This window comes from Eschrichtius robustus, chromosome 20, assembly GCF_028021215.1.
Source record: "Eschrichtius robustus isolate mEscRob2 chromosome 20, mEscRob2.pri, whole genome shotgun sequence".
NCBI classification, from domain to species: Eukaryota; Metazoa; Chordata; class Mammalia; order Artiodactyla; family Eschrichtiidae; genus Eschrichtius; species Eschrichtius robustus.
This window is the reverse complement of record NC_090843.1, coordinates 2,216,202-2,243,728: the sequence shown is the minus strand read 5'-3', so window position 1 is coordinate 2,243,728 and position 27,527 is coordinate 2,216,202. Positions and strand designations below refer to the sequence as shown.

Below are 27,527 nucleotides of genomic sequence, written 5' to 3'. Positions count from 1 at the left end.
GACCCATGCTAGGCAAGCTCCATATGTATCCAGCTTTTCTCCTAAGGGAAATTTCCAATACTTACCAATTCTGGGAATATAGCCTAAGTGGAAGGTAGCAGTCATACTGGATTCAGGAGACAGAGCCCAGAGTTCATGGCTTTCATAGTGGCTGGAAATTAATCCTAGAAAGGAGGGAACCACAAAATGTGAGCCCCAAGTTCTACACACAAATTTCCCTGGAATATTAATAGTTGGTGTATACCTGAACAGCTTCTGTGTAGACTGGAACTCCAGGAAATGTAGTGGAAAGGAGCAGAGGGGGGTGAAATTGCTCACAGAGATTTCAGAAGCTGCCTTATACTTGCAAAGTCTGCCAAGTTAGAGGGGTTTTCTGTTGAAAAACAGAAAGGCAAAACTTAAGTAGACAAGCCCTTACACAGCTCATGGTCGAGGGGGGACTGCTGGGTCTCTGTCTGCTGCCAAAAGAAAACTTAACCCATCTGGAAGGAAAACCAGAGCCCCTATAACTTATCATTCAGTCAATGATAAAAAGGGAGTCAGTTGACTATCAGCTAAGTGAGACAGCCAACAAGAGAACTAGAACCTCAGGAGTTTCAGATACTGAAGTTAGCAGATGAGGACCTTAATGTCCACCCTGAACTGAAAAAGAAAAGAAAGAATAGACAAGCAAGAGGAATGGATAAAGAAGGTGTGGTGTATATATAATGGAATATTACTCAGCCATAAAAAAGAATGCAATAATGCCATTTGCAGCAACATGGATGGACCTAGAGATTGTCATACTGAGTGAAGTAAGTCAGAGAAAGACAAATATCATATGATATCACTTATATGAGGAAACCAAAAAAAAAAAAATTGTACAAATGAACTTATTTACAAAACAGAAATAGAGTCACAAATGTAGAAAACAAACTTATGGGGATTTCCCTGGTGGTCCAGTGGTTAAGACTCCGCACTGCCAATGCAGGCGGCCTGGGTTCTATCCCTGGTCAGGGAACTAGATCCCGCATGCTGCAACTAAATAAATAAATAAATATTAAAAGAAAAAAAGGAAAACAATCTTATGGTTACTGGGGGGGAAAGGGGGAGGGGTAAATTGGGAGATTGGGATTGACATATACACACTACTATATATAAAATAGATAACTAATAATGACCTACTGTATAGCACAGAGAATTCTACTCAGTACTCTGTAATGACCTATATGGGAAAAGAATCTAAAAAAGAGGGGATATATGTATATGTATAACTGATTCACTGTGCTGTACAGCAGAAACTAACACAACATTGTAAATCAACTATATGCCAATAAAAATTTTTAAAAAACAGATAAACAAATCACAATTTATATAGAGAACTAGAATATTTTGATCAAATGAATATTTTATAAATAAAAATATAATATCTGAAATTAGTAACTCATTGCATAGGCTTGTGAAAGGAAAATCAAAACAGAGTCTGTCTTGCAAAAAGAGCTCTCTGAACGGAGCCTGGAGGCTCTGGAGGTAGTGAGACTCATGCATGTCTCAGCCCAGATGGAATCTGAATTATGACTATTTATTGTCTTAATGTAGGATCCAGAACATCTGCATAATGTTCCAGAAACTCAAGATACTTATTGGACCCTTACCCTAAATAACTCATGGTCGCCTGTCCCTTAAGGATAAATATTTCCTTTCTTGTGTCAGAGTCGATCACAATTCTCACCAGACAGTTTTAAATACCTTGTGACTTTTACCTTTATAAGCCACTTTCTCTTCCCTGAAATCCTCTTTCAGTTTTACCTGAGTCTGTGTCTCTCGAATTGCAATTCCTAAGACCCTAAATAAAGTTCTTTGTTCTTTGCAACCTTGATACTGATTATTATTCAGCAGGCTTAACAACAGATGAGACACAGCAGAAAACAGGGTTAGTAAACTCACAGACGAGTCATCAGAAAATATCCAAACTAAAGCACAAAAAGAAAAAAAGAAAGGAAAGCTGGGACAGAGCACAAGAAATACGTGTGATGTAGTCAAAAGGTTTAACATACATGCAATTGGAATTCCCAGAAGGGAAGGACAGACTGAATGGAGCAGAAGCTGTATCAGAAGAAAGACAAGCAGAGAATTTTCCCAAACTGATGAAAGTATCAAACTACATTTTCAAGACCCTCCGGAAGCGAAAGCAGCATAAATACGATGTAAACACATCTACGTAGTGATAGACATTTAAATTAAGTTCTACTTTTTATTATGACAAAAATAACTGTTATGAACATTCTCTTACACATATTTCTGCACAAACAGGAGTATTTTGTTTGTGGAGGAGAGAATGATTAATAAATGGTACTGGAAAAATGGAAAGAGTTCCATTTCAAAAATTTTGGGGAAAGGAAATATAGATCTATACCTCACATTTTTCAGAAATAAAAGCCCTAAATTGATTACAAACCTATCCACAAAAACCCCACGAATTCTAAAAATATTTAGGAGAAAACCTAACATTTTGATCATGTTCCAGACGTAGCTCCACCACTGCCTTCCACCTTAAAGTCACACTGGACACGTCCCAGGCTGACTATTGATCCAGCAAAGGGCACATGAGAAGCCTCCTGACTATCAGTGTTTGATCCAACCTGATTTCATCCAGTAGTTCTTTGGATGGGTCATGTGCTCTTTCTTTCATCCTTTTCAGAAATCATGCACAGAAGTAGATTGAATGTAGGTCAATGCTACCTAAATGCATTAAATGGACCGACCATTAATTACCAGAGTACCTAATGAGCAGACAACCAACAGTACTCTGGGGGGGAAGGGCTTGCCTACAGTAACTGCTTTGCCGGGCTCTTGATTTTTCATTTTTTGCTTTTTCTTTTATGCAGTCCTTATCAGAACCACCTAAAGCTCCCAAACTCCTAGGACAAAATAATCACTAATAAATAATTTGGTCAATTGCTGAATTAAACATGAAGCAAGATATGCTGGCACAGCAACTGAAATTCAAATGAATAAAAAGACTTCATTTGCTTAGAAAATTAATTTCTCTCCCTTCCTATGCCCCTACTTTACAAACCACTAGCTTGTAGTTTGTCTGAAACTACATGTCATCATGTCTGAAATCACACCAGGAGAAGGAAATTGTATTACATTTTCTACTGGCAGTGTCAGGTCCTTGGGTTCAAATCCCTGTTTCAAATCTTCCCAGTTGTGTAAAATGAGGATAATAATAGTACCTATTGCAGAACTGTGTTAGGATTAAAGAGACTAACATATACATTTTTAGGACAGTGCCTGACACATGGTTGGTTAGTCCGCAATAGTTACTAGGTTGTGGTTACCATGATAAAAGAAAAATAAAATAGATATTATAAGACAAAATGAGATAAAGCAGTGTGGGTTCTGGTCCTTCTGGGGAGTTTATTGTTCACAACCTTTTTCTGTAAAGGGTCAGATCATAAATATTCTAGGCTTTGCAGGCTACACATGATCTCAGTCGCATATTCTTTTTTTTTTTTTTTTCTACAACCTTTTAAAAATATAAAAACCACTCTTAACTGGCACACAAAACAGGCCAGATTTGACTTACAGGCCAAGTCACCACCTTCATTATGATATTTCCTAGGAAGAAGTTAATCATTGTAATAACCAAACTGGTTAAAATCAGTTTGTGACGTGTGTACACATTCTATACCCAACCTTGTCTCATTGGCAAGAATATGAGTTTGAACTGTATGAAGTTGCCATTTCTGTAGATCAAAAACCGTCAAATATTGGCAATTTCATGTGGTTCTATCTAATAGTAAAGACACACAAGCTGTGACATGGATTTCCCATCGTCTTCTTTCCCCTTTGTGCTTGCATCTGTAAGATGTAAATAAGTTGTTTGGATGGAAAATTAAAGCCCATCAAGCCTAATGATTTGCATAATGGAAACAAAATACATGAATAGTTAGGGTTTGCAGGCATTATTTGCTTTTTGTTTGTTTGTTTGTTTTTTACTTTTCAGCCAATTATCTTCACCAGGCGTAAACATTTCCTCCGCCCTGTTTCCAGCTTTTTCTGACATCTCTTCCTTCCCTACTTTTGGATTTACCAGCTCTTTACCTCATTTCCATCCTCTTCTGTCTAGTTGGCGTGTGTTTATTTTTTCTACATTTAAGGGATTGCACAGGCTTCCAGGTTGCATGGTGGTAAGAATACTGGATTGTTCTGGGTAAATAATATGGAAAACCAGAGCGTAGGTGGGAATTCTGGAAACAACATGTGCTTGGGCCTCAGAAAGCTTTCCGTGCCCAAACCTCACAACGAGAACATCTAGTGCTACGCGCTGCTGTAGAAAGAGCTGTTTTTTAAAAATAGACAAAGCCCTATTATATAAAGGGAAAACCATGGTTTTTGTCATTACAGAGTTACAAGCGCTCCCTCTCCTGTCAGCCTGTAGCATGTGCTCTCCTGGACGCTCTGTACATCCAAGGAAAAAGTCCTTGATTTAAATGAAACAACGCTGCAGAATGAAGTTCGTCACTCGCAGAAGTTTGCGTGATGTGAGCCCTAGGAGAGAATCCAGGACAGCCCAGGGGTAGTGACCCCTGTATTAAAATGGAATGTCTCACAGTGCTGGTGACTGCCGTAGTCCTGTGCTGTTTGGATGGCCAGGCCAATCTGTCGCAAACGTGGCCAGTTTCCTGGAGTGAGTCTCTAATTGTAAAGGCTTCAAATAATTCACTGTGCACAGAGTCCTAGCTCTGTGACGACTTGTTTGCAAAGCCCTGAAACACAGCAGGATGGGCCCACAGGCTCCATGACCCTGATCCAAATTCACCCAAAGACGAGTGGCTTAGAATGGGATGATTCACGTTTCTGCTTTTTTGTTGCATTTCCCCCTTCTTTTTTTTTTTAAAGGCCAAGGAGCATTTTTACTTGCAAGACATCTCGAAGCACATAGCTGGCGTCTTTGCTTTGGAGCTCCACACTGCAGACTTACAACTTTAGGCTCTCACACGGGAATCAGATAACCTGTCAGGTGAAGGGCCAGTCTCCCACCTTCTGGTACATCTGAGAGACTTGGGAACAAGGAACAGGGAACTATTAGGGTGGTTGGCACATGTTTTAAACATATTCTTACTAGGATGCTCTGTACCCTTTTGCAGCCAGAATCCATAATGACCCATGCTGCACTGGAGAAACACTCAGGGGAAAGAATTCCCACGTGAGGGAGGAAGCAGCTCTGGTGCATGGACATTTGTTGTCTTCTAAAAAATAAACCAACATTGCACGTGCTTAAGTGTTATGCTCAAAGGAGGGAAATTTTGTTTTGCTTTTTAAAAAAGCACTCAGTATTTTTTTTTTATAGACTTTTTTTTTTTTAAGTATTTGTTTATTTATTTATTTATGGCTGTGTTGGGTCTTTGTTTCTGTGTGAGGGCTTTCTCTAGTTGTGGCAAGCGGGGGCCACTCTTCATCGTGGTGCGCGGGCCTCTCACTATCGCGGCCTCTCTTGTTGCGGAACACAGGCTCCAGACGCGCAGGCTCAGTAGTCGTGGCTCACGGGCCCAGCTGCTCCGCAGCACATGGGATCTTCCCAGACCAGGGCTCGAACCCGTGTCCCCTGCATTGGCAGGCAGATTCTCAACCACTGCGCCACCAGGGAAGCCCAAGCACTCAGTATTTTAATGTCTTGCTGTGAAAGGGCAATTGTGGAAGTTACCCATTCGCCTTCCTTTTTTTTAAATTTTAGAAAAAAATAAACTTTTAATCTATCATTTATTCTTAAATTTAGTAATATTAGTTGGATGTCCTTTTTACTCCAATCGTCACTGTGAGAAGCCCTGAGATAAGTCAAGATGACTGACGAAAAGCTTGGGGAATCTGAGGGTGTGACCTGATGTTTATGGTTTTGGCGAAGAGTGGTAAAGATGCTGAACGTGACTTCCGCAGCAAGCATGATCTGCCCAGCAATGGGACTAAGTCCATGGAATAGCTGCCCTTTGTTACTTTCATTTATTATGCTTTTCTTGGCGTGGCTGGTTTAAGTAAAATCTGATGGAGGAGGAAATATGAAATAGAATGAACAGCCCAGGTCACAAATGAACCTACCTACAAAGCAGAAGCAGACTCACAGACGTAGAGAACAGACTTGTGGTTGCCAAGGGGGAGGGGGGGGGCTAGGGATGGGGAGGGAGGTGGGCGAGGGATGGAGTGGGAGTTTGGGGTTAGCAGGTGCAAACTATTATATATAGAAAGGATAAACAACAAGGTCCTACTGTAGAGCACAGGGAACTATATTCAATATCCTTTAATAAACCATAATGGAAAAGAAAAAAATAAATAAAAATTTAAATTTAGAAAAAAGAATGAACAGTCCAGGGTTTCATCATACAATGTGCCCCAAGCCCAAGAATGCAGAAAAATTAACAAGATGTGTATCGTCAATTTTTTTTTTGTCAACTCTATTTTATGAGAGGAAAGACGATGGCAAAGAGTATGGTTAAAAATTTTGGGTTTTCCTTCAAGATTTATCACAGAGATAAATTTGTCCAGTGGTCTATGAGCCACAAAACAAAAGAGAAATACACAATCCTCTGCTGTGTTTCTAATTACAAATGAAAGCCTTTTGTTGACAACACTTATGGAAATAACAACACAAAATTAGCCACTTACTATTATTTGTAACACCGTGGCAAATGGGAAAAGCATTTTTGCTTGCTTCTTTGCATTCTGAGTGTTTCAACTGCCGTATATTTAAGTTCTACATAGATGAAGCACTAGACATTTTATTCTCTTTCTCTCTGCTTTTACCTTTTCTTCACCCACTTTTCTACCCTTTCTTCATCTAACTCTGTGTGAGAAAAAGATAAGCAATGTTTGTAAATTATAAAACACCCCAGATGGCTAGGCTTCCTTATCTGTTCTCTCACTCCCTCTGCCCCTCATTGTATGGCCATTCCTGATCCATTTTTTCCTAATATTATTCGATGCCCGCCCCCCTCACATGACTCAAGCAGCTGCTCTGACTCTTGGAGTGATACTAACATATTTGTTTTGAAATGAGGGAGAAAGGATAGGAAAAAAAAATGGCAGAAGCTGTTGACTTTCCTATAAATGTTTCCATAAAACATTTAGTATTTTCTTCGATGTCTCATCTGGGTCTCAAAAATATCAATCACGGATAACAAACGAAATTCCTTACTTGTCGTGTGAGGACTAGTTCAATATCCTGCCCGGCAATGGCACATGAGTCCATTTTCTTTGTACCTGGTCGCTGGGATCTCTGTGTTGAGCTTAGAATTTAGTATTTTGCACATTTCTTCCAGCCTGGACATTTTAGGTAGATGTTTGGTATTATTTGCTGATTTCCTGCGGCTGTTGACACATTTTTAGACTTTAGAGATAGATCGCCAAAAGGAAGGACTTCCTCTCACCTCTGAATTACCCACTTTGCAGTGCAGAGTCCAGGGATCCACGTGCTATTGTTGCATAAGCTGACGTCTCTGGCGTGTTTCGAGTCCTAGAAAATGTCACACGGGGAGTGGGAGACCTACCTCTGGCGGGGGTCACTCCAGGAAAGCTGACAGGGTGGGTGATCCACCAGCCAGGACTGCCCCAAACCGGATGTTCCCAGGACTTAGGACTTCACGTTTTGAAAGTGGAAAAGTCCCAGGCACACCAGGACAAATCTGTCCTGACTCAGTCAACGGGGAGTGTCCCAGTCTGTACCCTGGGTCTGACACAACAGTTCCATTTCCGGTCATTCTGTCATCCTTGTCAAACATATTTCCATCTTTGAATATGAATCCTGCTAGTCATTTATCCTTTCCTTCCGCAAGCGTTAAAAAGTCCGAACACAGGACTGAACTAGGATTCTGAGGGAGGTGGGTGGGGATGAGTGTCTCTACTTAAGCAGCCGCTGTGTAGACCTCATTCCGTCAACCGTGGACGAAGCATCTCTTGCCAACATTGTTGGCCCTCGTTGCTGTCCGAGAGGCAGGTTTTGAAAAGCTGGCTGTGGGCCTGCGTTCAGAGGGCCGACCCCATTGTTCAGTCCCCTAACATGAGAGGCATAACTTCCAATCCCAAGTCTGCCATGAGCAGTGCAGCCTGCAGCCTCGAGCTGCCGTTAAGCCCTCATCCTGAAGGCAAGCTTTTGGGAGCCAAGATGGCGCCAGCCCAGCTTCCTTCCTTGGTGCCCCAGCACATGACCCACAGAAACTGCATATTTGACACAAAAGGGATGGGAGTGCAGCTGCCCCCCACTGCTCATCTTTACTAAAGTTTCTCTCTTGAGGACCCTCTTTCATTCTCGGCTTTAATGAGGGGAGGGGACAGGAGAAGCTCCTCTCCACAAACCCTACATTTCTCACCTGGCCAATGACAGCATCCTTCCTCCTCTCCTTGAGAGACAGGGTTCAGTGGTAGGGCTGGTTCTGCTGTCTGTTTGGACTCTTGGGGGCAGTTTAGGGTGTTTATGGGTCCACTTTTGATCTGTTTGCTTGTGCCGAGTTCCAGCCAGGCCTCCACAGCTGACGCTTTAGCTCCAAGAATTGCTGATCCCCACGTTGGAACATTCCATGAACGACTAGACAACTTGAGAGGATGAAACCTGACTTCCTGGGCACCATCATGGCTACTGGAGTGGGGTCCTCCTCCCGTGACTTGCAAATCTGTGTCTCCCCAACCCAATATCCTCTGCTTATTGCTTTCTGATGACGTCTGTCTTCATCCCCTACACGCTCCCTTCCGGCTGAAGGTCTTCCCCTTTGGGAGCCGCCTACACACTCGTCTGGACTGTATGACCATCTTTTGGCCGTTATTTTGCTGTGGGGTAGCATTTTCACGGTGACGTAGGAGTGTTACAGCAATGACTCTCTCCAGCACTTGCTGGACCTGCTGCTTCACAACTCCGGCCGCCCCCCTTCACCTGGCCGCCCCTTCTCCCTTCTTCTCATCCTCTCCTCATTCTCCCCCCTACTCCAGCTCATTCTCCGCGATTCGCGCTGAAGGAGGGGTCCCTGATTCCTTGGGCGGGGTTCGGCCCCGTCCTCTGGGCTCCCGCTGCACTTCACACACCGGGAGGACGGTCTGAGCTACTCTGTTTCTCCCTGTCCCTCTCGGTTGACTATCCGATTCCTGCAAACGCCAGTGTCTCTCACTGCATGGACGTGGAACTAAATGGTCCTCATTTGAAAGAAAGGGGTTTGCTGTGTACGTTAGATTTGTCATCGAGAAAGTCCGTTTTAGGAAAAGCATAAGGAAGAAACACGACTGATGCACCAGGGACGGTCCTGTTCTGTTCTTTGAAGCCTTAGTGAGGCGGGTGAGTCATTCCACATTTTGCAAATAAGGAAACTAAAGCTCAAAGAAGGAAAGTTAGCTCATGAGTGTGTGAGCTTGAGATGAATAGAGGGCTGGCTGGCTCCAAAGTCTGGGATCCTTCGACTATGTGTTTTGAAAAAATAAAGGGGAGGGAAGGAGGGAAGAAGGAAGGAAGGAAAGAAGGAAAGAAAGGAGGGAGGAAGGAGGGTAGAAAGGAGGGAAGGAAGGAGGGAAGAAAGGAAGGAAGGAAGGGGAAAGGAAGGAAGGAAGGGGAAAGGAAGGAAGGAAGGAAGGAGGGAGGGAAGGAAGGAAGGAAGGAAGGGGAAGGGAGGGAGGGAAGGGAGTGGGGAGGGAGGGAGGGGAAGAAAGGAAGGAAAGGAAAAGAAAGAAAAGAAGAGAAAAAGCGAAGTCTATATGCCTGTGTATTTTGCCCTGGCTTGGCTGATAAAAGAATCCCCAAAAGAATGTGGGCTGGGCAAGGACCGTCACCCGCTGGCCACACGCACTCTGCAGGAGATGCTGGTAGATCTCCATCCCCAGGCAGGCTGTGGAGGTATCCTCCTCACGCACTGACATTCATGGCCCGGGATGCATGAGAGCCATGAGACGGGCACCAGTGTCCCCTCTAGACACCTGGACATACTTCCAAACACGGAGACGAAGCTTAACCCAGCCTAGCCTGCCCGCTCAGTCCTTCAGACGACTTTTAAGTTCCACAGGACAGTGTTCACAAGCTGAGGTGGCCTTCGCCTTCTCCAGCTTCCGTCCGGCTTGGTTTCCTGCCGTCCGAGCACAGGCAGCTGCTGAACGTTGGCAGGGACCTCTGCGCTTTTCCAGGGTGCTACAGGGGAGCAGACGTGGGGCTGGGTCACCACCCGAGTCCTGCCCAGAGGAAGCTCAGCTGGCAGACGGTTCGTGGCTTATTGGAACAATTCCTTTTCTGTAATTGTTTGATTGGTAGATACTTAATGGGGTTTCTGGTCACCAGTATTTGCTGACACAAGGCCAAACATCGTCCTTTGTCAAGGGCAGAATAAAAGAAGAGAGCACTTTATAAACTAGAGAGTAAGTTGAATACCTAAGGAATTAGTGCTTAAGAGGTCAGGCCCTGACTTCAGACTCCCTGGCCCGCTCATTTCCTCCCTGGGCAATTGGGTCAAGTTCCCGTGGCGGCCCAGCCTCAGTTTCCTCGTGAGTCACAGATGACGAATAAGAGTCCCTGCCTTCTAAGTCAGTCACAGTGATTCAGTGAGATGAGGGCCAGAAAGCCTGTTGTTAAGCATGTACTTGGCCCCCGGTGAGCATTCAGTAAACGTCTCCAGAAGCCACCTTCACTACCCACTGGAAGAACAATTCACGGTAATTCAGACACTTCAAGCTTTTACCCTGGAAACATCATTACCGCGGACATACCGCAAAGATGTTACTGCTCACCAGCTGCCTCGGATATATTTTTTTCGTTGTCAGGTGCTTTTAATTCGTTTTGATTTCATTTAATAAATCTGTTAGAGTTAAATGGAGGAAAATAGAGCCCGAAAAAGGGAGGAAAGCATTTCAAGCTGAATGTAATCAGGTGGACAAATTATAAACATTAAACTTGGCTGCATGCGGCTTGAGAGCAGTGAATTGTAGCACAGGATCTAAAATTCCAAAGCATAAAAGAAACTTATACGAAGATAACCTAACTACCTGTGACTAATGTATTTAAAAAAAAAAATGATAGTTGGGGTCAAAGATCTAATCTGATCTGCATAGAATAGATCTTGGGCTTTGTTTTTCAGACAGGCTGGAAAGGGGATTTTGGTACTATGAGTGCTCCAGGGGGAACGAAATGCTGGTTGGTAAAACGGAAATTCAGATCCGCTTCCTCTCGGCGATAGTATGGGTCTCTGTTTACATTTTTATCTATGAGTATCCTATTTCTAAATAATGTGCTCCCTGCTCAGAGCATGCTTTTTCTTCAGTAGCCTCACTTGTTGGAAGAGGGTTAGGGGGTGAATGTGCATTTTAGCCCAAAGTGCTATTGTGTTTCTCCTCCACTGGAGAAGAACGGAACTGTTATTCCTGCTGCTTTACGCCCCAAATGGCAGGGGCGACCTCTGGCCTCCATGTTGGCATCCAGGACCAGAGGCTGTCTTACAGTACCTCGAATAAAGATAATGAATAGCTTGAAAAAGAATAGATACGTGCATATGTATAACTGAATCACTTTGCTGTACACCTGAAACTTACACACTGTAAATCAACTATAGTCCAATATAAAATTTTAAAATTATTAAAAAAGATAATGAACACTTATTCCACAGCGGTGGTTTCCTGAAGCTGCAATTCTGAGTTTTCTACCAGGAACCCAGAACTGTCATCAGAATAAATCCCACTCCGATGTTTGTTGTCTTTCAACCCCTTGCAGTGAACAAACAAGTGAGTGGGATAAATAGGGTGGAAAAAAGTCTCCGCGCCAAAGGGACAAGTTCTCAGAGTGACAGGAGCTTCCTTTGCTTTATCTGAAAAACATCTCTGGCCCCTCATTCTGTTGCATCCTTTCCATCCAGTGTTTCAAGCCAGCGTGCTCGCGGGCTGCTCACAAGAGGCTGGCCGCAGGTGTCCTGGACACTGTCCTACAGGGACACGTTTGCTCGAGTGCCACTGGACACTGGCACACGAGGCCACGCAAACACAGCCTTGGCTTCCTCCACACCAAGGGAACAAGCAGTCCCCTCTCGGAGGAGGTTACATCCTTAGGACTGGCATTTGGTGACAGACGGGCAGTCTTCATTACATGGAAACCCAACTCCTGTCACCCCGAGGGGTGACACAACATTCCATTCCAGACTGTCGACACGGGTCAGGACAATCCACACTTGTTTCCTACGAAACACAGTGACTCCCAGCAACAAATAACCCCTTAACCTAATTCAAAGGATCTGTCTGTGTGGGACTTTTTGGCCCAAACCTCAGGGTCAAGGGGGCTTCACATTTTAAATGTTCTCCAATGGCAATTCTTGCCAAGAGAGATGAAGGGAGCGTGTCATAAATATTGATCCTAATTCAACCTTTGGACACTTAATATTAATCAAATTGAAAAGCGGAGAGATGGTTCCAAAAAGGAGGCACCTCGTGAAAGCGTTACAAAACCTGGCTTTTCATTAGGGGGTTTAAAAAAAAAAAAAGTGTATCCATTGCCAAGTAGGAATAAAAACTCTCCATGCTTCTCATTTTAATCTTTGAATCACCTTTGTGGAAAGCATGGAATTTTTAGCATTTCAGGGGGTCTGGTATGTCTCATATTTTTGAGCCTATGGCATACAGGAAAAAAAGAGAGACACTCTCTAGAGGAAATTGGACCTCCCTGAAACTGGCCCTGAACTGACCCTGTCATCACATTATCCATTTTCAGACCCAGAACTCAATGTTGCAAGATCCCTGGAGGCAAAATTCTATTAACCAAGTGCTGTTACAGCCAAAATCTCCTTCTGCCTAAAAGATGTCTCCACCTTAGTCAATGCCCCCCGCAAAGGGACATAATCTGAAGCCTCAGAATTTTATATAGAAAAGCTATATGGTCATTTAAGAGTCTCTTGGGATTTGTTAGAATGTGATTCTCTCCCTAACAGTTGGCATTCAAATCACGGCTCCAGCTACGCATAATCGCAACTGGAATTAAGTAGTCAGTTTCCTGATTTGGAAATTGTATAATTGCCAAGACTTTACTGGGCCTTTTCCAACATGAAAGTATAAGACAAGAGTACATTCTACGATATTCACATGCAAAAGAATGAAACTGAACCCCTACCTCATACCATATACAAAAATTAACTCAAAATGGATCCAAAAAGTAAATGTAAGAGTGAAAACTATGAAACTCTTTAAAAGGAACATAGACGCACTTCTTAGTGACCTTGAATTAGGCAACAGTTTCTTAGATATTACACCAAAACACAAGCAAACAAGGAAAAATGGATAAATTGGACTTCAAAATTAAAAATATTTGTGTGTCAAAAGACACTATCAAGAAAGGAAAAAGATAACCCACAGAGCAGGAGAAAATTTTTGCAAATCAAACACAGCCAGGATCAGTACACAAAACATATATTTTAAAAATCTTGCACTCAACTTAAAAAGATAAATAACTCAATTTAAAAATAGGAAAAGATTTGAATAGACATTTCTCTAAACAAGATAAGCAGATGGCCTATAAGCACATAAAAAGATGCTCAATGTTATTAGGTATTAGGGAAATGCAAATCAAAACCACAACGAGACACCACTTTATACCCACTAGGACGTCTGCAGTTAAAAAGGAAAAAAAAAGAGGAAAGAAAAACACAAAATAACAAGTGTTGGTGATGAGGTGGAGATACTGGAACCCTCCTACATTCCTGGTCAGAAAGCAAAATGGTTTAGCGTCGTGGGAGTTTGTTATTTCCTCAAAAATATTACACATAGAGCTACCATAGGACTCAGTAATTCCACTCCCAGGAGTAGAGATTTGAAAATGTATGTTCAAACAAAACCTCGAACACAAATGTGCATAACAGCATTATTTATAATAGCCAAAAAGTGCGAAAAAGCAAATGTCCATCAACTGGATAAACTCTTTTTATTTATTGAGAACCTGTTTTGTGTTAGGTACTGTGCTAAAGTGTAATATTTAATTTAATCTTCACAATTACCCTATCCTATAGACCACCCTATTGTATGAGTTTGCTGTTTTGTATTCATAATGAGGACATCCAAGCTTGGGAAGCCTAGGTGACTTACCAGAGGCCACTGGCTATTGAGCATCAGAGGTGGGACCAGAAGTAAAGCAGTCTGGTCCCAGGGTCCATGTAATAACCTCCATGCTTTACCATCTCGTAAAGTCCTGAGTGTGCTCTGTGGGTCCAACTGCATGTCACTGTCTTCTAGGGTAAAAGATCAGGCAAGATCCTGGTCAAGTAACTGATGCTGATTAGGAAAGACTCAGGGACCAGGCTGCCCAATTTTGAGGGGGGGCACCTGGAAGCTCCTCTCTATTAAGTGGAGTGTTAAGTTGGAGATTAGACTCAGCCCAGTAGGGTTCCTGGCATAGAGCCCCCGACCGTGGCTTAGGAGCAGGGAGACTTGGGTCCAGCACTGTGTGAATGCTCAAGAAAAAAACCTTTCGTATCAGCAGATGGGCAGAACTGGGCTCTGGTCCTGGAGGGGTCAGGGACTGAGTCTGTGGTCTCGGGACTAGGACACGGTAGGCAGGGGTGAAGACCAGGGAAACTGAGAGATCCGCCCTAAATAGACTAAGTCTCCCAAAGTGCACTGCTCCAGCTGCCTCTTCTTCCTGTAAGACAGATCACAGGACTACAAGATCCTGCCTGGTGGGATCCCTCAAGGGAGAAGCAGAGTAAAACAATAGAGTTCGCCATAGCAAAGGTGATGCAGACTGGAACGGAAACTCCACGTTTCCCTTGGCATGACTCTGGGCCAGGTGCGTGAGTTAAAAATGTCATGAGTGTTGGGGAGTGTGGGATCCCCGGGGCTTGGAGCTTGGGTGGTCACAGCCCCACCTTCTGCAGAGGGACCAAAGCAGAGTTTCTGAGGTGGAAGGAACACTTCCCTCAGCTCAGCTGGCTTTCCCCAAAGAGGTAGCTTCCTTGACTATGTTGGCCAAACTTAAAGGATAGAGCCTCCATGGCTGGGCGAGAACTCCATGAATGCTTTAGGTATCTAAGGCACTAAAAATCTTCAGAGAGTGGGCAAGGCTTATACTGACCTTTATGATTATTGTTGTAATAGAGAATCCTGAGGCCTCATTTAATGTCTGCATCTCAGACACAGATTACAGGAAGGAAAGAGACATTTTTAGCCTCTTTCATTTTTGCTGAAGAATTTTGCAAATAGCATATGTCTAAGAATGAAGAAGTCAAGATTGGAAACCAATGTATGCACAGCAAAGAAACCATAAACAAAATGAACAGACACCCTATATAATGGGAGAAAATATTTGCAAATGATGCCACCGACAAGGGAATAATTTCCAAAATATAAAAACAGCTCATACAGCTCAATATCAAAAAGCAAACAACCCAATCAAAAAATGGGCAGAAGAGCTAAATAGACATTTCTCCAAAGAAGACATACAGATCACCAATAGGCATGAAAAACTGCTCAACATCGTTAATTATTAGAGAAATGCAAATCAAAACTACGAGGTACCACCTCAAGCCAGATGGAACAGCCATCATTGAAAAGTCTATAAATAACAAATGCTGGAGAGAGTGTGGAGAAAAGGGAACCCTCCTACACTGTTGGTGGGAACGTAAATTGGTGCAGCCACTACAGAAAACAGTATGGAGGTTCCTCAAAAAACTAAAAACAGAGTTGTCATATGACCCAGCAATCCCACTCCTAGGCATATATCCAGAAAAGATGAAAACTCTAATTCGAAAAGAGACATACACCCTAATGTTCATAGAAGCACTATTTATAATAGCCAAGATATGGAAGCAACCTAAGTGTCCACCAACGGATGAATGGACGAAGAAGATGTGGTACATACACACAATGGAATATTACTCAGCCATAAAAAAGAATGAAATAATGCCATTTGCAGCAACACGGATGGACCTAGATAGAGATTGTCATACTGCGTGAAGTAAGTCAGAAAGAGAAAGATAAATACCATATGCTATCACTTACATGTAGAATCTTTAAAAAAATGATACAAATGAACTTATTTACAAAACAGAAACAGACTCACAGACTTAGAAAACAAACTTATGGTTACCATAGGGGAAAGAGGGGGGAGGGATAAATTAGGAGTTTGGGCCTAACCTACACACACTACAATATATAAAATAGATCATCAACAAGGACCTACTGTATAGCAGAGGGAACTATAGTCAATATCTTGTAATAACCTATAATGGAAAAGAATCTGAAAAAGAATATGTATATATAACTGAATCACTTCGCTGTACACCTGAAACTAACATAACTTTGTAAATCAACTATACTTCAATTAAAAAAAATAAAATTAAAAGCAAAAAAAGATTGGAAAACAATGGGTTAAACAATGTTATATTGGCTTCTTGACAGTACATTATAAATCTCCCAGAAGGGCACATAACAGACAAGTCTTTTGTGGAGAATCTAATTTGATAAAGTTCCATGTAACACATTTGTAGGAAACATTAGTTAAGTTGAAAAGAATTTCACCTACTTTAAAAGACTTCTATTGAAAAGAATACCATCATCACCAGTATCAATTTCTCTTAAAGTCTTTACTTTTTAGGCTCCTTTCAGCCTAAAATGGAAAAACTCCTCTAGGGACTGATTACCTTCAATCATGATAAAAAATTTTCCCTGGCGTAATTAACACTTTAAGCCACGCTTTCTTCTTCTTCATCGGTAGAAACAGAGTAAAACACGTCAACACTTCCCTGTATTTGAAACAGGCTCTATAGCCTTTTCCACCCACATGATTTTTTCCAGCAAACAAGCAAAAGCACACACATGGCTTTCATGCATCTAACTAAGGCAAGGAGAAACCCAACTAATTCATTGCATGTGTAATAAAAGTAATATGTTGAGACTGCACACATGTCAGTGATATAAGTAGATGGAACAATAGAAAAAGTGCCAAGATTAGGATCAAGGAAAGTAGTGTAACTTGAAGAGAGAAGAATTTGCTGAGCTTATAAATAGGACTTTAAACTAAAGTACATTATCTGAGCACATCGTATACTCTTAATAAATAAAATAAATAAAGAAGGAATGACCAACTGTATACATTAAGGAATAAACTGCCGGGGAGACTTGCATTCCACACAAGTCAGCAGTAGGACTTCTTTAAAAAGCATATATGATGGAGTTTCTTGGTAATGGTAGCAGCAGCATTTTTAGGAGGACAGAGAAATTTTACATGCATTTTTTCATTTGTTTGCTCAACCATCCAGTAAAGGAGGAAAAGAAGGTATAATTATTCCCATGTGGTTGATTCATTGTTTTACCAATTAAACAGCTACCTGGTGCCGGGACCTGAGCGAGCCCTAGGGGTTCAGTGGTGAACAGAGCAGCCCTGGCTTCTGTCCTCACAGAGCACTGTCTAATGCGGACGGCAGACGTCCAGCAAATGAGGAATAGCACGCCTCAGAATGGTTACAACAGGTACAAAAGAGGCCTACACATCAGGAAACCGAACCCCAAAGGGATTAACTGGTTTAATGGGTCAAATGATAGCTGGTTTGGTTGTGGGAATGTAACCCAGAACCCATATCCTCTTACCCTGGACAGAACCCTAGACTGATCAAGGAAAGCAATCACACCCACTGTTCTCTAGCCTGGTCGCACGATTGTGGGCACCTTTTTTAAAGAGGAACTTTGACAAAAGTTGACCTTAAGAGAGAGTCAACAGGATAGAGGTCGCAAGCCATGTCTCTTAGGGAACAGTTAGAACGCTGGGTCTGTTTAGCCTTAAGAAAGGCCAGGACGCGCTCTTAGCACTCAAATATTTGAAGAGTTATCATGGGGAAGAACGGGGAGCCGAAGACCACAAGATGGATCCAGGCGCCCTGTAAGGCACGTGTGTCTGTCCACGTTCAAAGGCAGACGCTCAGATGGCAGAGCGAGAAGACAGGACCCCTGAGGGGTCACTACGTGCGCTTTGAGGGACGCAAGAGCGTGGTAGTTCAGGGTATGAACTTGTTCAGGCAGACTCAGTTGTGAGTAAGTCCCCTGCCATGAACACCTCCGCTTACTAGCTTTGTTTCCTTGGACAAGTTACTTAATCTTTGTGGGTGTCAGCTCCCTTCCCTGCAACGGGAGATGCTAACGGCATCTGTCTCAGGTGCTAGCTGTGGGGTTCAGTAAGGTAAGCCGTATATACCACCTGTTTCATTCAGTGCCTGGCACATGAAGCCATGGGTAAATACCAATTAAATAACTGAATATTCATTTAATAAGTGGACTGAGAATGAGAGAAGTACTCAATAGGCAGTCCTAGGAGTAGTAGTCATGGCAACAGCCCAACTAAGACAACAACCTCACCAGTGGGTCCAAGGGTGAACCGGAAACATGAGTGAATGTACTACCCACCTTCGTGAGGTCTGCAAATAGACGGAGTTTCTACCGTCGACTAAAGAGATAGATTGCTGTGCTGGGTAAAGCTTGGACAAAATGTTCTCAAAACTCCTTTCCAATTCTTAAATTCCATGGGAATAAGAATTGTCAAATGGTCTGATTGTAGAAGCCAGGAAGTTTCTATTCCTTCAGGGCAGCAAGAAAGGTCATGGAACTGGAATCATGAAGCTCTTTCTAGAAGAGGAATGAAAAGTTTCTTCTCCCCATCTGTACCCCAACTTGTTCTTTACAACATAAAAATGCTTTGTTTCTGTACCTTTCTCTAAAAGAGCATGGGAAATTGTCTTTAAAACTCCTGGAACGTACATATGAGATTTCTTTTGTCTGCTTTTTTCCCCCAAGCCCTCCCAAAGAAACATCCAAGGAGAGCAAGAATCTTCAGGATATGAATTATGGCCTTTTACAATATTTGGTCTTCTTCCAGTTCTGCTTTGGATCTTTGACCTCAATGTGAACAACAGAAACGCCTTGCTTCTACTGAAATGAGGAAATAGGCTTTCGGATTGTGCCATCTTCTGGTCAAATGTGGACACCAACATGGCAGATGCCTTACTTGCTTTTAGCGTGGCACCGAGTCCATGCCATCAGGGTAGCAGGATAGGAAAGGCCCATCTCCCCAGAATTTAAACGGGGCCTCTTGGGAGGAGGCAGCTTGAACTACATTCACATTAAACCATGGGACAGTTTCAAAAGTTCAATGTTCATTTATTTGGAAGCCCCTCTTTCCACTGAAGAGCAATTACTCATTACGCTGTCATGTAGGTTTACCCTCGGGAAAGGGGGCTCGAATCAGGGCCTTTCTAAAAAGCTCTCAGCTGCCAGCATCAACAGATGTATAAGCCACTTGGTTTTTAGTTGTCTGAACACACTTAAAACTACTTCTGTGACTCTGATGAACAGAGATTGAGAGAAGGAGGGAGAGAGAACCAGGATCTCAAATCCCCCATCTATTTATTATGCCCGAAGGTTCACCGAGGCTACATGTGAAGGAGTCACTGGAGAGAAACCCCATTGCTTATCAACACAGGCTTTGGGTCCAAGCCCCTGCGTGGACCACTTTCTACATATAAGCCCCCAGGACTCCATTTGTGCCTCTGCCCTGAGCCCAAAAGACAGAACGTGGAACGATCTCCCTGACTCACATCTTTTGTTTTAATGTATTTATTTTGTTTATTTAGTTTTGGTTGCGCTGGGTCTTCGTTGCTGCGCGCAGGCTTTCTCTAGTTGCGGCGAGTGGGGGCTACTCTTCGTTGTGGTGTGCGGGCTTCTCTTGTTGCAGAGCACGGGCTCTAGGCGTGCGGGCTTCAGTAGTTATGGCACATGGGCCCAGTAGTTGTGGCTCGCGGGCTCCAGAGCGCAGGCTCAGTAGTTGTGGCATACGGGCCTAGTTGCTCCGCAGCATGTGGGATCTTACCGGACCAGGGCCCGAACCCATGTCCCCTGCATTGGCAGGTGGATTCTTAGCCCCTGCGCCACCAGGGAAGCCCTCACATCTTAATCTAAGCCAAAATCTGGGTGAAAAGAGGCAAGAAAAAATGAACCCAGGTTCAAGAGTCACCAAAATAACAAACTTTCTTCCTGGAGCTCAAAAAAATCTAGATGAAACCATCCATTCCAGCCTTCCCAGCATGGAACAGAGCAGGAAGAAGGCAGGTCTACACAGGAGGGAGACAGGCCCACGTCCGCCAGGTAAGCTTCGCGGAAGACCAGACTCTTCCGGAGCTGAGCCTGAGACTCTTGAGTCCTAAGACGCCGTATGAAGGGCTCCAGTCCTTGAGCAGCAGCCTCAAGGTAGCTCTGGATGCTGGGATGCCCTGAAAACTCCTTCTGTTCTGCGTCCCTCTGGATAAAAGAGTAAAGGAGAACAGGACCCCTGAATATCCTTCATTCTTAAGGGACCAGCAGCCTTCACCAGAACAATATTCACCAGCACTTTTGGAATCTGAAATAGGTTGGACTTGTCACGCACACTTACAGCTGCTGCTGAAACGTGATGTCTTTCAGATAACTGAAACATCCCATCTGGCGGTTTCCATTCTAGACACAGAAAGCTGATATGAAAGACACGCTTCCAGGGACTTCCCTGGTGGCGCAGTGGTTAAGAATCCGCCTGCCAATGCAGGGGACACAGGTTCGATCCCTGGTCTGGGAAGATCCCACATGCCGCGGAGCAACTAAGCCCATGCGCCACGACTACTGAAGCCCGCGCACCTAGAGCCCATGCTCCACAACAAGAGAAGCCACCACAATGAGAAGTCACCGCAATGAGAAGCCCGCGCACTGCAACGAAGAGTAGCCCCTGCTCGCCGCAACTAGAGAAAGCCTGCACGCAGCAACGAAGACCCAGCGCAGCCAAAAAAAAAAAAAAAAAATTATATAAAAAAAAAAGAAAGACACGCTTCCAAACATGACTAGGACTTTTTGCGAAAAACATCAATATTTCAAATAACGACGGGAAAATAGCAGTATGAATTAGTTATTCTAGATGAAACACATCAGTTTAGTTTTTAAACTAAAAATAGAGTTGCCATATGATCCTGCAATCCCACTCCTGGGCATATATCTGGAGAAAACTATAACTGGAAAAGATACATGCATCCCAATATTTATTGCAGCACTATTTACAATAGCCAAGACATGGAAGCAACCTAAATGTCCATTGACCAATGGATGGATAAAGAAAGTGTGGTACATATATACAATGGAATATTACTCAGCCATAAAAAAGAATTAAATAATACCATTTACAGCAACATGGATGGACCTAGAGGTTATCATACTAAGTGAAGTAAGTCAGAAAGAGAAAGACAAATACCATATGATATCACTTATATGTAGAATCTAAAATATGATACAAATGAACTAATTTACAAAACAGAAACAGACTCACAGACGTAGAGAACAGACTTGTGGGTGCCAAGGGGGAGGGGGGATGGGGGAGGGAAGGAGTGGGAGTTTGGGGTTAGCAGATGCAAACTATTATATAGAGGATGGATAAACAACAAGGTCCTACTGTAGAGCACAGGGAACTATATTCAATATCCTGTGATAAACCATAATGGAAAAGAAAATGAAAAAGAATGTGTATATGTATAACTGAGTCACTTTGCTGTACAGTAGAAATGAGCACAACATTGTAAATCAACTCTACTTCAATAAAATAAATACATTCTTAAATTTTTAAAAAAAATAAAATAACTACAAGATTTAAAGGAAACAAAAAAATAGATGTTTTTAAAAGGAGCATGACATCAAGACACATTCATACATAAGCTTAAATATGTACCTGATTTGTCACAAGGTAAATCCTTGAACTATTTGCTGTTTAACAAAATTTTATATGAAAACCTCATTTTGAGCTGTGTTTTGCAGGAATAGACAGCTACCGGGAGAACTTGGTCTTAAGGTACAGACTGAAATAATACAGCCTTTCCCAAAGTATGTTCCTTGGGACACCAGTCCTTCAAGACGCCTGGCAAAAAAGGTGTCTGTACTCCAACAAGTTGGGGAAATACCCTGTTTCGTATTTGCCTTCTAGGAGAGGTAAAATGCATATGAGCTTATGAAGGATCTGAGACATTTGGAAGTAAATTAAAATTCCAGCAGATTCAATTTGCTTCACATCAAAATTTTCAAACTTCATGGGCCAAAGAATATTTACGGAGAGGACCATCTAACAAGGAACCCTCAGGAACTAGCGTTCTAAAGAACACAACACAGAAAACGTTGCTCATAAAGAAGCAGGTATGTGAGGGTTTTGTTGCTGTCGATGATAATTTCCCAGAACCAGGAGAGATGGGCCTTAACACGGACCCAGTGCATGGTTGCTATGTGACAACGTAAACAACCCCATGACTTGAGAGCAGAGAGGGGGGACTGAATCAGTAAGTCCTTGAGTTGCTGAGGACCCATCTTTACCATCCTACTAAGCTTTGCCCGTAATCAGTATCTGAGTTCCAGGAAATGAGAGCACAATTGTAGTTATGACAACAACAAAATCCGCTTCCCCATAAACCATTTAGGAAGTGAATCAACCCACTGGTATCGGAAGAGCTGGATTCTAACCTGAGTATTACAATATTCTGTCTCCACTAAACCTGGTAGAATTCTTGCTGTATCAATCACTCTTCCCCCCAGAATTGGATCTTTATTTCTTCTCTGTACAATGAGAATGCATGGGCTGGGGTGGCTTTTAAAGGCTCTTTCAGCCTTAAAAATTCGTAGCACAAACAGTAAAAAAGAAATTCATCATGTTCTCCTGTTTGATGCCTTCCTAGAACTTTAAATTTGAAGAGAACTTCTTTGTATGTTTTCCATACTAAACATAACTACTTTAAATATTTCTCGGTCACTGTTGTGGGATATTGTGCTTCCCGGTTTGGAAGAGAGCAAAAGGGAGAATTATGTGCCGTAATCATCGTCTGGGGATTTGCAGATGGGTTTCTCTGGCTGAATTCTGTGGAGGGTTAAGCAGATCTTGGAGAAATGCAATTTGCTTTGCCCTCAAGAGTAGTGAATTATAAACTAGCTACATTTCCCTTTCCTTTCCACTTGACCTTCATCTTCCACAGAGAATTCTTCTGCAAGGATTTGGTTCCCTTTATTTTGCTACTTTAAGCAAAAAAAAAAAAAAAGGGGGGGGGCGGATTAAGCACCATGCCCCAGAAACCTACTCTCCCCCTTCTGGGTTTTTTAAGCACTTACAATTCCACTAAAAGTCATCACAGACCCTTGTCATATGCTGTTGGGAGCGAAGATACCATCTCCTCTCTCCTGAGCAGCTCAGCCTAAAGTGTCGTCTAGGGACTTCCCTGGTGGTCCAGTGGGTAAGACTCCATGCTCCCAATGCAGGGGGCCCGGGTTCGATCCCTGGTCAGGGAACTAGATCCCACATGCCGCAACTAAGAGTTTGCGTGTGGTAACTAAGACCCGGGGCAACCAAATAAATAAATAAATATTAAAGTGTCGTCTACCAGATGCAAGTGCCCATTTCCATACAAGTCAGAGAGAAATTTCACTTCAGGTTTCACGCAAGGATGCTGGACCTGGTCTTGCCAATCCGTTTCCACTCTGCTATGGGAAAACCTATCTGCAATCAAGGAGATGTCCATGGTTGCTTCTGCCCATGCTGACCAAAAGGGCAGGTGATTTCTGGTCATAAATTGCTACTAGCCCGCAGTGTGACAAAGTCAGAAATTTGAGGGGTGGAAGTGAAAAGGCCAGGCTGAAATTCAATGACCTTATCTTGGACTCCCTACAAAGAAGACCCATTGCCACCCGCAACTCAGTAAGTCTTGTCATGTTGTGTATTTAAGGTACTTTTAGACTTTCCCAAAGAAGTTTCTGCCAGTCTGATCGCGTCCCCACCTGTGTCCAGGAACTTGGGCAACTCCAAATATTTTAAAGGGCAGATACGCTCATTTAACCTGTGATAACTTTGCTGGCCTTTTTCTTCATCTAGCTATGACTACAGTGAAGAGAAAAGTCTGAGAGGACTTAGACCCAGGGTGTTTGGAGTGCTTAGAAGTACTGTTTGCTTTTCTCTTTAGGATTCTGAAAAAAAAACCACCCAGGATCTGAAAGTTGAAGGGGTGCTCTGGAACAACATTCCCCTAAGTAAATTTTCCACTTTATTCCCCCTAAAATGTCTACTCTCCAAGAGCTCCAAAAGGCTCCGTCTCAGCTACCAGGCTCTAAGTACTGGGACCACCAGAGTTCCTTCTCAAGAAGGTCTTCTCCTTCAGACTTGAAATCTAACCCTTTTCTGGCTTCAGGTATGAGGCAGGCATCCCACAGAGGGTGAGAGAATTCTCATCCAGGAATGGGCCAGCACACTTCTTTACCGGAAATGGAGATTGTGGTAGTTGCTTGGCCTTATGAGAATTTGAATTCCCAACTCTCACTATGAAAATCTCTCTGCTGCTTCCTACAGGTTACTCTCTTTTCTCACCACTCCCCTGCTCTCACACCGTCTCCATCTTTTCTTAATGTGCCACCCTCAACTCTAGCCCAGGGAAGCTAAAGAAACGAATTCTAGCAATACTCAAGTGTATCACCGATGGTTTCTCCTTTCCAGTGGACATTTGTGGTCAATACAGAACCCTAAGGTTTTCCTAGTTTCTGCCCTCCTTAGATGTAGCTACTTTGCCTAATTAACACGTGTGAAATGTTGAAAACATTTTAGGCAAGGAGAAATACTGGGGGCAAATGAATCTCGGAGTTTAATAGGTGATCATTTCCAAGCAAAGAACATCTTTTTTAAAGGAAGTACTCTTTCTTTTCTTCTTTGACATCGAGGTTAATATAGCCGGTGGGCAATCTTGTTTCTACCGTTTCATTCAATCCTCAAACAGTCTTGTAAGGAAACCAACATATGCGTTTAAGGAACTTGCCCAGGGCCTCCTGGCCCGGCAGTTGCGAAGGAGAATGAACCAAACATAGGTCCGTGTGACTCCAAGTCCATATGCTTTTCTCGGTTTCACTCCACCTCCCAAACAGGTCACTACACAGAGCCACGTGCGAGGCATCATGCGAACGGCGGCAGCTGTGTTTTCGCAGTCCTGCTCCTAAGTTAGGTCGTATAATTTGCAGTTGATAAAAATAGCCCTACAACAAGTCTTTTTACCTCTACTCTCCTTCAAGCCATTGATATAACCCCTTTCAAATTAATCTTACTACAGCATAAGTCTGTGCTTCCCACAAGCCATCAGATTAAGGCCAAACCACTTGACCTCAAAGCATGAAGCCCTCTACATCCTGGCATAACCTTATCATTCCTGGCATTGCTTTGCAAACCCTCCACTAAGGCAAATGGGAATATTCTCATTCCCTAAGCATGTGGTTATGCCCTTTCCAGCTTTGAGCAAGTGCCCTATACTGACAGAAGTAGCCTGTAGCCTCTTCTTTTCCCTCTTCCCAATGTTCACAGCAGCACTATTTACAGTAGCCAAGACATGGAAACAACCTAAATGCCCATTGACAGGTGAATGGATAAAGAAGAGGTGGTACATATATACAATGGAATATTACTCAGCCATAAAAAAGAATGAAATAATGCCATTTGCAGCAACATGGATGCAACTAGAGATGATCATACAGAGTGAAGTAAGTCAGAAAGAGAAAGACAAACACCAAATGATATCACTTATACGTGGAATCTAAAATATGACACAAACGAACCTATCTACAGAACAGAAACAGACTCACAGACACAGAGGACAGACTCGTGGTTGCCAAGGGGGAGGGAGTGGGGAGGGATGGATTGGGAGTTTGGGGGTTAGCAGATGCAAACTGTTATATATAGAATGGATAAACAACAAGGTCCTACTGTGTAGCACAGGGAACTATATTCAACATCCTGTGATAAACCGTAATGGAAAAGAATATAAAAAAGAATGTATATTTATGTATAACTGAATCACTTTGTTGTCCAGCAGAAAGTAACACAGCATTGTAAATCAACTCTACTTCAATAAAATTTTTTTAAAAAAAGAATGACTTCAAATGCCAAGGGTCCACCCTTGTGATTCCCAGGATCCTGGAGTCAGACTCCATTCACCCCAGCTCTGCCACTTCCTAGCTGGGTGACCTTGGGCAAGTCACTTAACCTCTCTGTGTTTCGTTGTCCTCAACTATAACATAAGCATAATATTAATACCTTCCTCAAAGAGTTGATGTGAGAATTAAGTTAATATGATACTTAAAACAGTATGTGACACGTAGTAAATGCTCTCTAAATTTAACTGTTATCAAAAGTTTCATCATCATCAAAAAAAAGTTTCACCATCTGTACCATCATCATCATCACTTCTTGCTCAAAATTTCTTTAGATCTTTTAGTACCTCAGTATATTTGCTGAAAATATATCTATTATATTGTGCGGGGTTTTCTTTAAATATTTTATGTTTTTGTCGTATCTCTCATAGCAAATGTTGTATCTGTTTTTCTATAACCTACAGAAGTTCAAACAGAATAAGCCAGGCTGAGACAGAATCTACTAAGAGAACCATTTTCTCGGTTTCCCCCACTATGGGCAGCAGAATCTTGACTCAAATGATACTATAAACTCTTTTATTGAGCTGACATCTCTCAGCACATATTTCGTGCTGGGAACTGTGCTAAAGACCCTACTTATACCTTCTTATTCAATGACTACAATAACCTTATGAGTTATTATACTTATACCCATTTTATAGATAGGAAAACTGAGTCTTAGGGAAGTAGGCTGCAGTTAGACAAAAAAGCATCACTGACAATTAAGGCACCTACGTAAGTTCCCTTGCAGTTATAGGCACGAATAGTACCATTGACGCTGACAGGCCATCCTTGAGTTCTCCCGTGAACTCCTGAGCCTCCTCATTAGCGACTAGTGAGACCCCCTTCCCCGAGAACCTCTGTTCTAGAATCTTCTTTTCCTTATGTTGCCTCTCCTTATAGTCATTCCCTTGGTAATTTTATCTAAGCTCATAGTTTGAAATGTCATCGATATACTGACATCTCCCCAACTTTTATCTCCAAATCAGGCCTTTTCTCCCAGACTCCAGACATAGACAGCAAACTGCCTTCTCAAGATCTCAGAATCACATGTAAAAAGCTAAACTTCTGAGTTTGCTCCCTCGAACTTGCTCCAGACACACTCTTGCCCATTTCCACTAAAGGAAGTTCCATCCTTCAGCATCTTTGTCTCAAAATCTTTGGAGTCGCACTCAGCTCTGCTTTTTCTCTCATCCCCCATATTCAGTGTTTCAGAGACACAGGTGGCTTCGCCTCCGAGATGCATCTGGAATCTGAGCACTTCCCACCATCGTCCTGGTCTGAGACACCACCATCTCTTACTGGAACTGCTGTGATCCTGACTGGTCTCCCTGAGTCCATCCTCTCCCCTCCCCCAACCAGTTCTCATCTCATCACAAGTTCCAGGTCAAATCCTGCTACTCCCCTTTGACGGCTCCCCATCTCCCTCCGGGTAAAAGCCAAAGTTCCCCTTACAATGGTCTATAAACCCTATACAGTCAGCCCCTAATACCTCCTTGGCCTTAAACCCTACAAATTTCTCCCCACCCCTAATCACTCAGTTCCTCCATTCCAGCCTCCCTGATGTCACATCAGACACTGTC

At 42.9% G+C, this 27,527-nt stretch overlaps 1 long non-coding RNA gene across 2 annotated transcripts in view; it reads right to left on the bottom strand.

The window, feature by feature from the left end:
• The window catches only part of LOC137754568 (uncharacterized), a 55,050-nt gene that overhangs the window by 12,640 nt on the left and 14,883 nt on the right, over positions 1 to 27,527 (bottom strand). For both annotated transcript variants that reach the window (XR_011071888.1, XR_011071889.1), the window contains 2 exons: positions 245 to 373; positions 66 to 164 (listed from right to left, as the gene is read on the bottom strand). This is a non-coding gene — a long non-coding RNA (uncharacterized lncRNA). The remainder of the gene's footprint in view (positions 1 to 65; positions 165 to 244; positions 374 to 27,527) is intronic.